This window comes from Urocampus carinirostris, unplaced genomic scaffold (genome assembly GCF_059441175.1).
Source record: "Urocampus carinirostris isolate Australia breed hairy pipefish unplaced genomic scaffold, RoL_Ucar_1.0 HiC_scaffold_24, whole genome shotgun sequence".
Lineage (NCBI taxonomy): Eukaryota > Metazoa > Chordata > Actinopteri > Syngnathiformes > Syngnathidae > Urocampus > Urocampus carinirostris.
The window spans coordinates 9,675-22,500 of record NW_028283131.1 but is presented as its reverse complement, the minus strand read 5'-3'; the positions used below and the strand labels follow the sequence as shown (position 1 = coordinate 22,500).

General features: G+C 54.1%; 2 non-coding genes across 2 annotated transcripts; both read right to left on the bottom strand.

Moving 5' to 3' along the window:
- Positions 1-108: 108 nt before the first annotated feature.
- On the bottom strand, positions 109-262 carry LOC148345802 (5.8S ribosomal RNA). Its single transcript, XR_015848393.1, has one exon. It is a non-coding gene; the product is annotated as a 5.8S ribosomal RNA (ribosomal RNA).
- A 1,342-nt stretch (positions 263-1,604) lies between these two features.
- On the bottom strand, positions 1,605-3,591 carry LOC148345801 (18S ribosomal RNA). The gene has a single exon (XR_015848414.1). It is a non-coding gene; the product is annotated as an 18S ribosomal RNA (ribosomal RNA).
- Between the last annotated feature and the right edge of the window lie 9,235 nt (positions 3,592-12,826).

The window sequence follows — 12,826 nt, the reverse complement described above, 5'->3', positions numbered from 1 at the left end:
CGCGGAGGGCCCGAGCCTCGCCCGCGCGGACCGGGTTCTCGCGCCACCCGCCGGACGGACCGGCGGAATGTCGCGGAGGGCCCGGCCCGCGTCCGATCGATTGGAAAGCGCCGCTCAGACAGGCGTGGCCCCGGGGTAAAACCGGGGCCGCAATGTGCGTTCAAAGTGTCGATGATCAATGTGTCCTGCAAATCACATTAGTTCTCGCAGCTAGCTGCGTTCTTCATCGACGCACGAGCCGAGTGATCCACCGCTAAGAGTCGTACGTTTGGGCCCTTTTACGTCCGCCCGGGACGATCGGAGACAAATTCACGACAGGGTTTGTACCGGAGACGAACGCGCCGCGGGTGCCGTTCGGTCGCTCCCGCGAGCGAGCCCCTAACCCGCGGCGCGGTTACCGACGGGCGCGATACGCGCGACGCCGCGACGAGCCGAGCGGGTCGGGCGCGCGGCGCTGAGGCCGGCGCCCGGCGTCTCCCGCTCGGGGCCGCGACGGCGCCCGAGACGTGCGTCGGCCCGGGTAGGTCGGGCGCTCGGCGCTGAGGCCGGCGCCCGGCGTCTCCCGCTCGGGCCTGACACGACTCGGCGACCGGACTCGCCGGGTAGGTCGGGGGCTCGGCGCTGAGGCCGGCCCCCGGCGTCTCCTACCCGGACCCCGGAAGGCCATCCGACTTGGAAGCCCCGCCGCGCCGCGAAGCGACGCTTTGGGTGTTGCTACCCGTCAGCGAGTGGGTTTGGTTTACAAGGGCGGCGCGACCGCGCTGACACCGAGGGGGGACTGGCCCCCGACCCGGCCGCGGCCTGCCCGGACTATGGATGGACAGAGGAGACCGCGGCGGACCGCGCGGAACCGAACCCCCGGTGTCCGGAGCCCCGGGAGGGACTCCGGTGTCCGGGGGCCGGCCCACGCGCGCGCTACGCGGCCCCTCGAGGGCTCCGGCCGACGGACGCGTTTGGCCGGGGAAAAAGGTAGCCGGTGGGAGCACCGTTTCGTCGCCCTGAACCTTCGTCTCGGGCGGGCGTCCCGACGCCGCCGCCATACGGCCGTTGTGATCCGTGCGGGGATCCGCTTGCTCGGCGACCCTCGCCGAGAGCAGCCCCGCGCCGCACGGACACGCGACACCGACGGGCGGACGGACGCCGGGGCGCCGGCCCGAACCGTTACCTTTAAAGGACGGGAGGTCGTCGAGGCGAGTGCCGCCCCGGAAGCGCGCGCCGGAAGCGCGAGAACCGCGCCGAGCTAGGGTCGTCGGCATAGGGGGATTCCCCGGTTACGGGGGTCCCGCGCACGGCCGCCGCCTTTCGCCCGTCGCTGGCGGTCGCCTGTCGTCGCGCCGCGCCGCGCTACTGGGGTCGTCGGACGAGCGCGCTACCCCGCTCGCACGGAGGTAGCGCGACATCGCCCGCCGCCTTTTCTCGCGTCGCGCCGCGCCGCGTGGCGCCCGCCGAACTCGCTCCGACGCGCGGCCCGGGAGTGACCCGCGCCGCGCCCCCCGTCCCGTCCCGTCCCGGTCTACCCTCTTCCTCCGCCTGCGACGACCCGCCGCCCTCGGCGTCTGGCTCGTCGGGGGTGTACCGAGGCGGATCTGCTGCCGCTCGTACGTTAATGATCCTTCTGCAGGTTCACCTACAGAAACCTTGTTACGACTTTTACTTCCTCTAGATAGTCAAGTTCGACCGTCTTCTGGCACACCGCCGGAGCCGGGGCCGGCCCCGGCGGGGACTATCCGAGGACCTCACTAAGCCATCCGATCGGTAGTAGCGACGGGCGGTGTGTACAAAGGGCAGGGACTTAATCAACGCAGGCTAATGACCCGCGCTTACTGGGAATTCCTCGTTGGTGGGAAATAATTGCAATCCCCAGGCCCTGTCACGAGCGGGGTTCATAGGATTACCCGCGCCTGCCGGCGCGGGGATAGACGACGCGCTTATACGCTCAGTGTGGCGCGCGTGCAGCCCCGGACATCTAAGGGCATCACAGACCTGTTATTGCTCATTCTCGTGTGGCTGAGAGCCACTTGTCCCTCTAAGAAGTTTTCTGCCGCCGACCGCGCGGGGGGCCGCGGTACTATTTAGTATGTTTGAGTCTCGTTCGTTATCGGAATTAACCAGACAAATCGCTCCACCAACTACGAACGGCCATGCACCACCACCCACGGTATCGAGAAAGAGCCTTCAATCTGTCAATCCTTTCCGTGTCCGGGCCGGGTGAGGTTTCCCGTGTTGAGTCAAATTAAGCCGCATGCTCCACTCCTGGTGGTGCCCTTCCGTCAATTCCTTTAAGTTTCAGCTTTGCAACAATACTCCCCCCGGAACCCAGACACTTGGTCGGTTTCCCGGGTGCTGCTCGGCGGGTCATGGGAATAACGCCGCCGGATCGCGAGTCGGCATCGTTTATGGTCGGAACTAGGACGGTATCTGATCGTCTTCGAACCTCCGACTTTCGTTCTTGATTAATGAAAACATTCTTGGCAAATGCTTTCGCTCTCGTCCGTCTTGCGCCGGTCCAAGAATTTCACCTCTAGCGGCGCAGTACGAATGCCCCCGGCCGTCCCTCTTAATCATGGCCCCAGTTCATGACAACCCACAAAATAGAACCGGAGTCCTATTCCATTATTCCCAGCTGCGATATGCAGGGGCGGCCGTGTGGCCTGCTTTGAACACTCTAATTTCCTCAAAGTAAACGCTTCGGGCCCCGCGAGTGACACCCAGCGAAGGGCATCACGGGGGCTTTTGCCGAGAGGCAGGGGCTGGGACAGACGGATGCACGCCTCGCGGCGGACCGTCAGCTCGCGTCCCGGGGTCCAACTAGGAGCTTTTTAACTGCAGCAACTTTAAAATACGCTATTGGAGCTGGAATTACCGCGGCTGCTGGCACCAGACTTGCCCTCCAATGGATGCTGGCCGATGGGTTTGTGTTCGGCTCATTCCAATTACGGAGACTCGAACGAGTCCCGTATTGTTATTTTTCGTCACTACCTCCCCGTGTCGGGAGTGGGTAATTTGCGCGCCTGCTGCCTTCCTTGGATGTGGTAGCCGTTTCTCATGCTCCCTCTCCGGAATCGAACCCTGATTCCCCGTTACCCGTGGTCACCATGGTAGGCGCAGAGTCTACCATCGAAAGTTGATAGGGCAGACATTCGAATGAGTCGTCGCCGCCTCGGGTGGGCGAGCGATCGGCACGAGGTTATCCTGAGTCAACACAAAGGGGGGGCCGGGCCGGCGGAACGAGGACCGGCGCGCGCGGAGCCGCCCGCGCCGCTTACGCCCCCGCCCGGAGAGGCGGAGGCCGGACGCGGGGGACGCGCGCGACGGCTGAGCCCCCGCCCGCCGGACACCGCGTGGGTTTTTGTGTCTGATAAATGCACGCGTCCCCGGGGCGAGGCCGGAGCCCCGCCCGCGAGTCGGCGCTCGTTTGCATGTATTAGCTCTGGATTTGCCACAGTTATCCAAGTAACGGTGGAGCGATCAAAGGAACCATAACTGATTTAATGAGCCGTTCGCAGTTTCACTGTACTGGCCATTCGTACTTAGACATGCATGGCTTAATCTTGAAAACAAGCATATGCTACTGGCAGGATCAACCAGAGTGCGTCTGCCGCCGGGGGGGCGCTGCTGGTGGCGGTGCGGCCCTGGTCCGGGACGAGGCTGTGGCTACAGCCGGGCCCGGGGGGCCGCGCGACACTCGTATACGTTCGGACGGGCTGACGAGCGGGTGTCGTGAAACGATGTTTCGCGCGGAGCCCTAGCACGCGTGGCGTCGGGCTCCGCGACGGTCGGACGTCTGGGTGTGGCTCGAGACGGAAGCTCGACCTCGGTTCGTCTTGGTTCTGCCGCCAAAAGGTTCACGCCGAGGCATGGTTTCGCAAGAGGGCCCCGCGAGTGCCAGCCGTGGATCCCGCCTCACTCGTAACTCGTATCGGATTCGTCCGGCCTCACTTTCGTTCGCACATCGGACAGTTATACGTGTGCTTTAGTAGCTTCCGTTCCCTCTTAGTGAGGCCGTCCGTACGTACCGCCCCAGCTCTTTCTGAGGCGGGTATCCACTCGGCTCGGGGGGGCCCAACGTTTGCCTAGTATCCTCGGCGCTGGAGCTTGACCCGCAAAGCCGGAGGAGCCGCACGCCCGAACACCGGCTTGCGCCGGCCGACGTGGGCCCTCCGAGGCGGGTCTCGTGTGCCAATCGCTCAGTTGGGGAACCGGCAGGCCCGTGGGCCGACGCCGGCTCACCCGGGGGTGAAGGGTGCTTCGATGGAGGCCCCCTGTCAGCCTCCGCGGAAGTCCGGCTTCAATACTTTAAAGTTTGAAAAACTTAGACATTTTTCGAGAACCGGAGCTTAGAGGGGTACATGCAAAAGCCAGGGCCGCGGGAAGCGCCCTAAATACTTCAATACTTTAAAATTTGAAAAACTTAGAAATTTTTCGAGAACCGGCATCTTCCCTCGGTAATTGCGAGATGCGAGGCCGCCCCTAGCCTCTGCTCTGTCGGACTCAATGGTCACGGGTGGCCGCTGATTAGCCCTGGTGCTCACCTCTCAAAATTGCGAGTCCCTAATATAATTCTGGCTGTCGGCTGGAGAAGGGGGTATAAAATCGGCACTTGAGGGAACGCCGGGCCCTCAAGTTCGGGGCCCTCTAGCGGATTTTTGAGGTACTGCACTCCCATTGGAAATGCATTGGCCATACATGGGCGCTCCGTCCACTACAATGTAATTCCCTCACAATATCTGCCCCCGCGTGGCCGCGCGATGCTACTGCTGCCCCGTTGGGAATGAATGGGCCTTTCGGAGGCCATAAATACAGCGCCGCTGCATGGATTTTGGCGGTACTGCGGCTGTCGTTGAAAATACATGGACCCGTCTGAATGAATGGGCCTTTCGGATTCCATAAACCCAGCGCCGCTGCATGGATTTTGGCGGTACTGCGGCTGTCGCTGAAAATACATGGACCCGTCTGAATGAATGGGCCTTTCGGAGGCCATAAACTCAGCGCCGCTGCATGGATTTTGGCGGTACTGCGGCTGTCGCTGAAAATACATGGACCCGTCTGAATGAATGGACAAAATATAAATCAGACACTACAGAACACAAGCATAATCCAAGATTACAAAATCATCTCAGCCTTTAAAAGAAACAAAAACCTGAAAGACTACTTAGTAAAAAGTAAATTACCAGAAATCAACATAACACAAACGCAGGGCCCCACATTCTACAAACAAGCCACCACAGTTAGGAACACCGTCACCAACACAAACTACCTAATTAAACAAACAATCACACCTGCTACGGAAAACTGAAAATACATGGACCCGTCTGAATGTATGGGCCTTTCGGAGGCCATAAACTCAGCCAGCGCCGGGCCAGTGTTTGGGGTATTGTGCCCGCCACTAGTGGCTGAATACATAATAATAATAATAATAATAATAATTCCCTTGTATTGTCATTCTGTGTAACAATGTACACAGAACGAAATGTCGATTGCACTGGGCTAGTGTTGAGGGAACGTCGGGCCCTCAAGTTCGGTGGCTTGGAGCGGATTTTTGAGGTACTGCACTCCCATTGGAAATGCATGGGCGCTCCGTCCACTACAATGTAATTCCCTCACAATATCTGCCCCCGCGTGGCCGCGCGATGCTACTGCTGCCCCGTTGGGAATGAATGGGCCTTTCGGAGGCCATAAATACAGCGCCGCTGCATGGATTTTGGCGGTACTGCGGCTGTCGTTGAAAATACATGGACCCGTCTGAATGAATGGGCCTTTCGGATTCCATAAACCCAGCGCCGCTGCATGGATTTTGGCGGTACTGCGGCTGTCGCTGAAAATACATGGACCCGTCTGAATGAATGGGCCTTTCGGAGGCCATAAACTCAGCGCCGCTGCATGGATTTTGGCGGTACTGCGGCTGTCGCTGAAAATACATGGACCCGTCTGAATGAATGGACAAAATATAAATCAGACACTACAGAACACAAGCATAATCCAAGATTACAAAATCATCTCAGCCTTTAAAAGAAACAAAAACCTGAAAGACTACTTAGTAAAAAGTAAATTACCAGAAATCAACATAACACAAACGCAGGGCCCCACATTCTACAAACAAGCCACCACAGTTAGGAACACCGTCACCAACACAAACTACCTAATTAAACAAACAATCACACCTGCTACGGAAAACTGAAAATACATGGACCCGTCTGAATGTATGGGCCTTTCGGAGGCCATAAACTCAGCCAGCGCCGGGCCAGTGTTTGGGGTATTGTGCCCGCCACTAGTGGCTGAATACATAATAATAATAATAATAATAATAATTCCCTTGTATTGTCATTCTGTGTAACAATGTACACAGAACGAAATGTCGATTGCACTGGGCTAGTGTTGAGGGAACGTCGGGCCCTCAAGTTCGGTGGCTTGGAGCGGATTTTTGAGGTACTGCACTCCCATTGGAAATGCATGGGCGCTCCGTCCACTACAATGTAATTCCCTCACAATATCTGCCCCCGCGTGGCCGCGCGATGCTACTGCTGCCCCGTTGGGAATGAATGGGCCTTTCGGAGGCCATAAATACAGCGCCGCTGCATGGATTTTGGCGGTACTGCGGCTGTCGTTGAAAATACATGGACCCGTCTGAATGAATGGGCCTTTCGGATTCCATAAACCCAGCGCCGCTGCATGGATTTTGGCGGTACTGCGGCTGTCGCTGAAAATACATGGACCCGTCTGAATGAATGGGCCTTTCGGAGGCCATAAACTCAGCGCCGCTGCATGGATTTTGGCGGTACTGCGGCTGTCGCTGAAAATACATGGACCCGTCTGAATGAATGGACAAAATATAAATCAGACACTACAGAACACAAGCATAATCCAAGATTACAAAATCATCTCAGCCTTTAAAAGAAACAAAAACCTGAAAGACTACTTAGTAAAAAGTAAATTACCAGAAATCAACATAACACAAACGCAGGGCCCCACATTCTACAAACAAGCCACCACAGTTAGGAACACCGTCACCAACACAAACTACCTAATTAAACAAACAATCACACCTGCTACGGAAAACTGAAAATACATGGACCCGTCTGAATGTATGGGCCTTTCGGAGGCCATAAACTCAGCCAGCGCCGGGCCAGTGTTTGGGGTATTGTGCCCGCCACTAGTGGCTGAATACATAATAATAATAATAATAATAATAATTCCCTTGTATTGTCATTCTGTGTAACAATGTACACAGAACGAAATGTCGATTGCACTGGGCTAGTGTTGAGGGAACGTCGGGCCCTCAAGTTCGGTGGCTTGGAGCGGATTTTTGAGGTACTGCACTCCCATTGGAAATGCATGGGCGCTCCGTCCACTACAATGTAATTCCCTCACAATATCTGCCCCCGCGTGGCCGCGCGATGCTACTGCTGCCCCGTTGGGAATGAATGGGCCTTTCGGAGGCCATAAATACAGCGCCGCTGCATGGATTTTGGCGGTACTGCGGCTGTCGTTGAAAATACATGGACCCGTCTGAATGAATGGGCCTTTCGGATTCCATAAACCCAGCGCCGCTGCATGGATTTTGGCGGTACTGCGGCTGTCGCTGAAAATACATGGACCCGTCTGAATGAATGGACAAAATATAAATCAGACACTACAGAACACAAGCATAATCCAAGATTACAAAATCATCTCAGCCTTTAAAAGAAACAAAAACCTGAAAGACTACTTAGTAAAAAGTAAATTACCAGAAATCAACATAACACAAACGCAGGGCCCCACATTCTACAAACAAGCCACCACAGTTAGGAACACCGTCACCAACACAAACTACCTAATTAAACAAACAATCACACCTGCTACGGAAAACTGAAAATACATGGACCCGTCTGAATGTATGGGCCTTTCGGAGGCCATAAACTCAGCCAGCGCCGGGCCAGTGTTTGGGGTATTGTGCCCGCCACTAGTGGCTGAATACATAATAATAATAATAATAATAATAATTCCCTTGTATTGTCATTCTGTGTAACAATGTACACAGAACGAAATGTCGATTGCACTGGGCTAGTGTTGAGGGAACGTCGGGCCCTCAAGTTCGGTGGCTTGGAGCGGATTTTTGAGGTACTGCACTCCCATTGGAAATGCATGGGCGCTCCGTCCACTACAATGTAATTCCCTCACAATATCTGCCCCCGCGTGGCCGCGCGATGCTACTGCTGCCCCGTTGGGAATGAATGGGCCTTTCGGAGGCCATAAATACAGCGCCGCTGCATGGATTTTGGCGGTACTGCTGCTGTCGCTGAAAATACATGGACCCGTCTGAATGAATGGGCCTTTCGGAGGCCATAAACTCAGCGCCTCTGCATGGATTTTGGCGGTACTGCGGCTGTCGCTGAAAATACATGGACCCGTCTGAATGAATGGGCCTTTCGGAGGCCATAAATCCAGCGCCGCTGCATGGATTTTGGCGGTACTGCGGCTGTCGCTGAAAATACATGGACCTGTCTGAATGAATGGACAAAATATAAATCAGACACTACAGAACACAAGCATAATCCAAGATTACAAAATCATCTCAGCCTTTAAAAGAAACAAAAACCTGAAAGACTACTTAGTAAAAAGTAAATTACCAGAAATCAACATAACACAAACGCAGGGCCCCACATTCTACAAACAAGCCACCACAGTTAGGAACACCGTCACCAACACAAACTACCTAATTAAACAAACAATCACACCTGCTACGGAAAACTGAAAATACATGGACCCGTCTGAATGTATGGGCCTTTCAGAGGCCATAAACTCAGCCAGCGCCGGGCCAGTGTTTGGGGTATTGTGCCCGCCACTAGTGGCTGAATACATAATAATAATAATAATAATAATAATTCCCTTGTATTGTCATTCTGTGTAACAATGTACACAGAACGAAATGTCGATTGCACTGGGCTAGTGTTGAGGGAACGTCGGGCCCTCAAGTTCGGTGGCTTGGAGCGGATTTTTGAGGTACTGCACTCCCATTGGAAATGCATGGGCGCTCCGTCCACTACCATGTAATTCCCTCACAATATCTGCCCCTGCGTGGCCGCAGGATGCTACTGCAGCCCCGTTGGTAATGAATGGGCCTTTCGGAGGCCATAAATACAGCGCCGCTGCATGGATTTTGGCGGTACTGCTGCTGTCGCTGAAAATACATGGACCCGTCTGAATGAATGGGCCTTTCGGAGGCCATAAACTCAGCGCCTCTGCATGGATTTTGGCGGTACTGCGGCTGTCGCTGAAAATACATGGACCCGTCTGAATGAATGGGCCTTTCGGAGGCCATAAATCCAGCGCCGCTGCATGGATTTTGGCGGTACTGCGGCTGTCGCTGAAAATACATGGACCCGTCTGAATGAATGGACAAAATATAAATCAGACACTACAGAACACAAGCATAATCCAAGATTACAAAATCATCTCAGCCTTTAAAAGAAACAAAAACCTGAAAGACTACTTAGTAAAAAGTAAATTACCAGAAATCAACATAACACAAACGCAGGGCCCCACATTCTACAAACAAGCCACCACAGTTAGGAACACCGTCACCAACACAAACTACCTAATTAAACAAACAATCACACCTGCTACGGAAAACTGAAAATACATGGACCCGTCTGAATGTATGGGCCTTTCAGAGGCCATAAACTCAGCCAGCGCCGGGCCAGTGTTTGGGGTATTGTGCCCGCCACTAGTGGCTGAATACATAATAATAATAATAATAATAATAATTCCCTTGTATTGTCATTCTGTGTAACAATGTACACAGAACGAAATGTCGATTGCACTGGGCTAGTGTTGAGGGAACGTCGGGCCCTCAAGTTCGGTGGCTTGGAGCGGATTTTTGAGGTACTGCACTCCCATTGGAAATGCATGGGCGCTCCGTCCACTACCATGTAATTCCCTCACAATATCTGCCCCTGCGTGGCCGCGGGATGCTACTGCAGCCCCGTTGGTAATGAATGGGCCTTTCGGAGGCCATAAATACAGCGCCGCTGCATGGATTTTGGCGGTACTGCTGCTGTCGCTGAAAATACATGGACCCGTCTGAATGAATGGGCCTTTCGGAGGCCATAAACTCAGCGCCTCTGCATGGATTTTGGCGGTACTGCGGCTGTCGCTGAAAATACATGGACCCGTCTGAATGAATGGGCCTTTCGGAGGCCATAAATTCAGCGCCGCTGCATGGATTTTGGCGGTACTGCGGCTGTCGCTGAAAATACATGGACCCGTCTGAATGAATGGACAAAATATAAATCAGACACTACAGAACACAAGCATAATCCAAGATTACAAAATCATCTCAGCCTTTAAAAGAAACAAAAACCTGAAAGACTACTTAGTAAAAAGTAAATTACCAGAAATCAACATAACACAAACGCAGGGCCCCACATTCTACAAACAAGCCACCACAGTTAGGAACACCGTCACCAACACAAACTACCTAATTAAACAAACAATCACACCTGCTACGGAAAACTGAAAATACATGGACCCGTCTGAATGTATGGGCCTTTCGGAGGCCATAAACTCAGCCAGCGCCGGGCCAGTGTTTGGGGTATTGTGCCCGCCACTAGTGGCTGAATACATAATAATAATAATAATAATAATAATAATTCCCTTGTATTGTCATTCTGTGTAACAATGTACACAGAACGAAATGTCGATTGCACTGGGCTAGTGTTGAGGGAACGTCGGGCCCTCAAGTTCGGTGGCTTGGAGCGGATTTTTGAGGTACTGCACTCCCATTGGAAATGCATGGGCGCTCCGTCCACTACCATGTAATTCCCTCACAATATCTGCCCCTGCGTGGCCGCGGGATGCTACTGCAGCCCCGTTGGTAATGAATGGGCCTTTCGGAGGCCATAAATACAGCGCCGCTGCATGGATTTTGGCGGTACTGCTGCTGTCGCTGAAAATACATGGACCCGTCTGAATGAATGGGCCTTTCGGAGGCCATAAACTCAGCGCCTCTGCATGGATTTTGGCGGTACTGCGGCTGTCGCTGAAAATACATGGACCCGTCTGAATGAATGGGCCTTTCGGAGGCCATAAATCCAGCGCCGCTGCATGGATTTTGGCGGTACTGCGGCTGTCGTTGAAAATACATGGACCCGTCTGAATGAATGGGCCTTTCGGATTCCATAAACCCAGCGCCGCTGCATGGATTTTGGCGGTACTGCGGCTGTCGCTGAAAATACATGGACCCGTCTGAATGAATGGGCCTTTCGGAGGCCATAAACTCAGCGCCGCTGCATGGATTTTGGCGGTACTGCGGCTGTCGCTGAAAATACATGGACCCGTCTGAATGAATGGACAAAATATAAATCAGACACTACAGAACACAAGCATAATCCAAGATTACAAAATCATCTCAGCCTTTAAAAGAAACAAAAACCTGAAAGACTACTTAGTAAAAAGTAAATTACCAGAAATCAACATAACACAAACGCAGGGCCCCACATTCTACAAACAAGCCACCACAGTTAGGAACACCGTCACCAACACAAACTACCTAATTAAACAAACAATCACACCTGCTACGGAAAACTGAAAATACATGGACCCGTCTGAATGTATGGGCCTTTCGGAGGCCATAAACTCAGCCAGCGCCGGGCCAGTGTTTGGGGTATTGTGCCCGCCACTAGTGGCTGAATACATAATAATAATAATAATAATAATAATTCCCTTGTATTGTCATTCTGTGTAACAATGTACACAGAACGAAATGTCGATTGCACTGGGCTAGTGTTGAGGGAACGTCGGGCCCTCAAGTTCGGTGGCTTGGAGCGGATTTTTGAGGTACTGCACTCCCATTGGAAATGCATGGGCGCTCCGTCCACTACCATGTAATTCCCTCACAATATCTGCCCCTGCGTGGCCGCGGGATGCTACTGCAGCCCCGTTGGTAATGAATGGGCCTTTCGGAGGCCATAAATACAGCGCCGCTGCATGGATTTTGGCGGTACTGCTGCTGTCGCTGAAAATACATGGACCCGTCTGAATGAATGGGCCTTTCGGAGGCCATAAACTCAGCGCCTCTGCATGGATTTTGGCGGTACTGCGGCTGTCGCTGAAAATACATGGACCCGTCTGAATGAATGGGCCTTTCGGAGGCCATAAATCCAGCGCCGCTGCATGGATTTTGGCGGTACTGCGGCTGTCGCTGAAAATACATGGACCCGTCTGAATGTATGGGCCTTTCGGAGGCCATATACTCAGCTGAAGGTTGAGAACTTGGCTAGTGTTTGGGGACTTGTGCCCGCCACTAGTGGCTGAAATCCGGGCCGGTGTTTGGGGAATTGTGCGCGTATTATCGGGCCGGTGTTTGGGGATATGCGCGCGTATTATCGGACCGGTGTTTGGGGAATCGTGCCCGCCACTAGTGGCTGAATCCCGGGCTAGTGTTGGGGGACTTGTGCCCGCCAATAGTGGCTGAAATCCGCGCCGGTGTTTGGGGAATTGTGCGCGTATTATCGGGCCGGTGTTTGGGGATATGCGCGCGTATTATCGGACCGGTGTTTGGGGATTTGTGCCCGCCACTAGTGGCTGAGAACTTGGCTAGTGTTTGGGGACTTGTGCCCGCCACTAGTGGCTGAAATCCGGGCCGGTGTTTGGGGAATTGTGCGCGTATTATCGGGCCGGTGTTTGGGGATATGCGCGCGTATTATCGGACCGGTGTTTGGGGAATCGTGCCCGCCACTAGTGGCTGAATCCCGGGCTAGTGTTGGGGGACTTGTGCCCGCCAATAGTGGCTGAGAACTTGGCTAGTGTTGGGGGACTTGTGCCCGCCACTAGTGGCTGAAATCCGCGC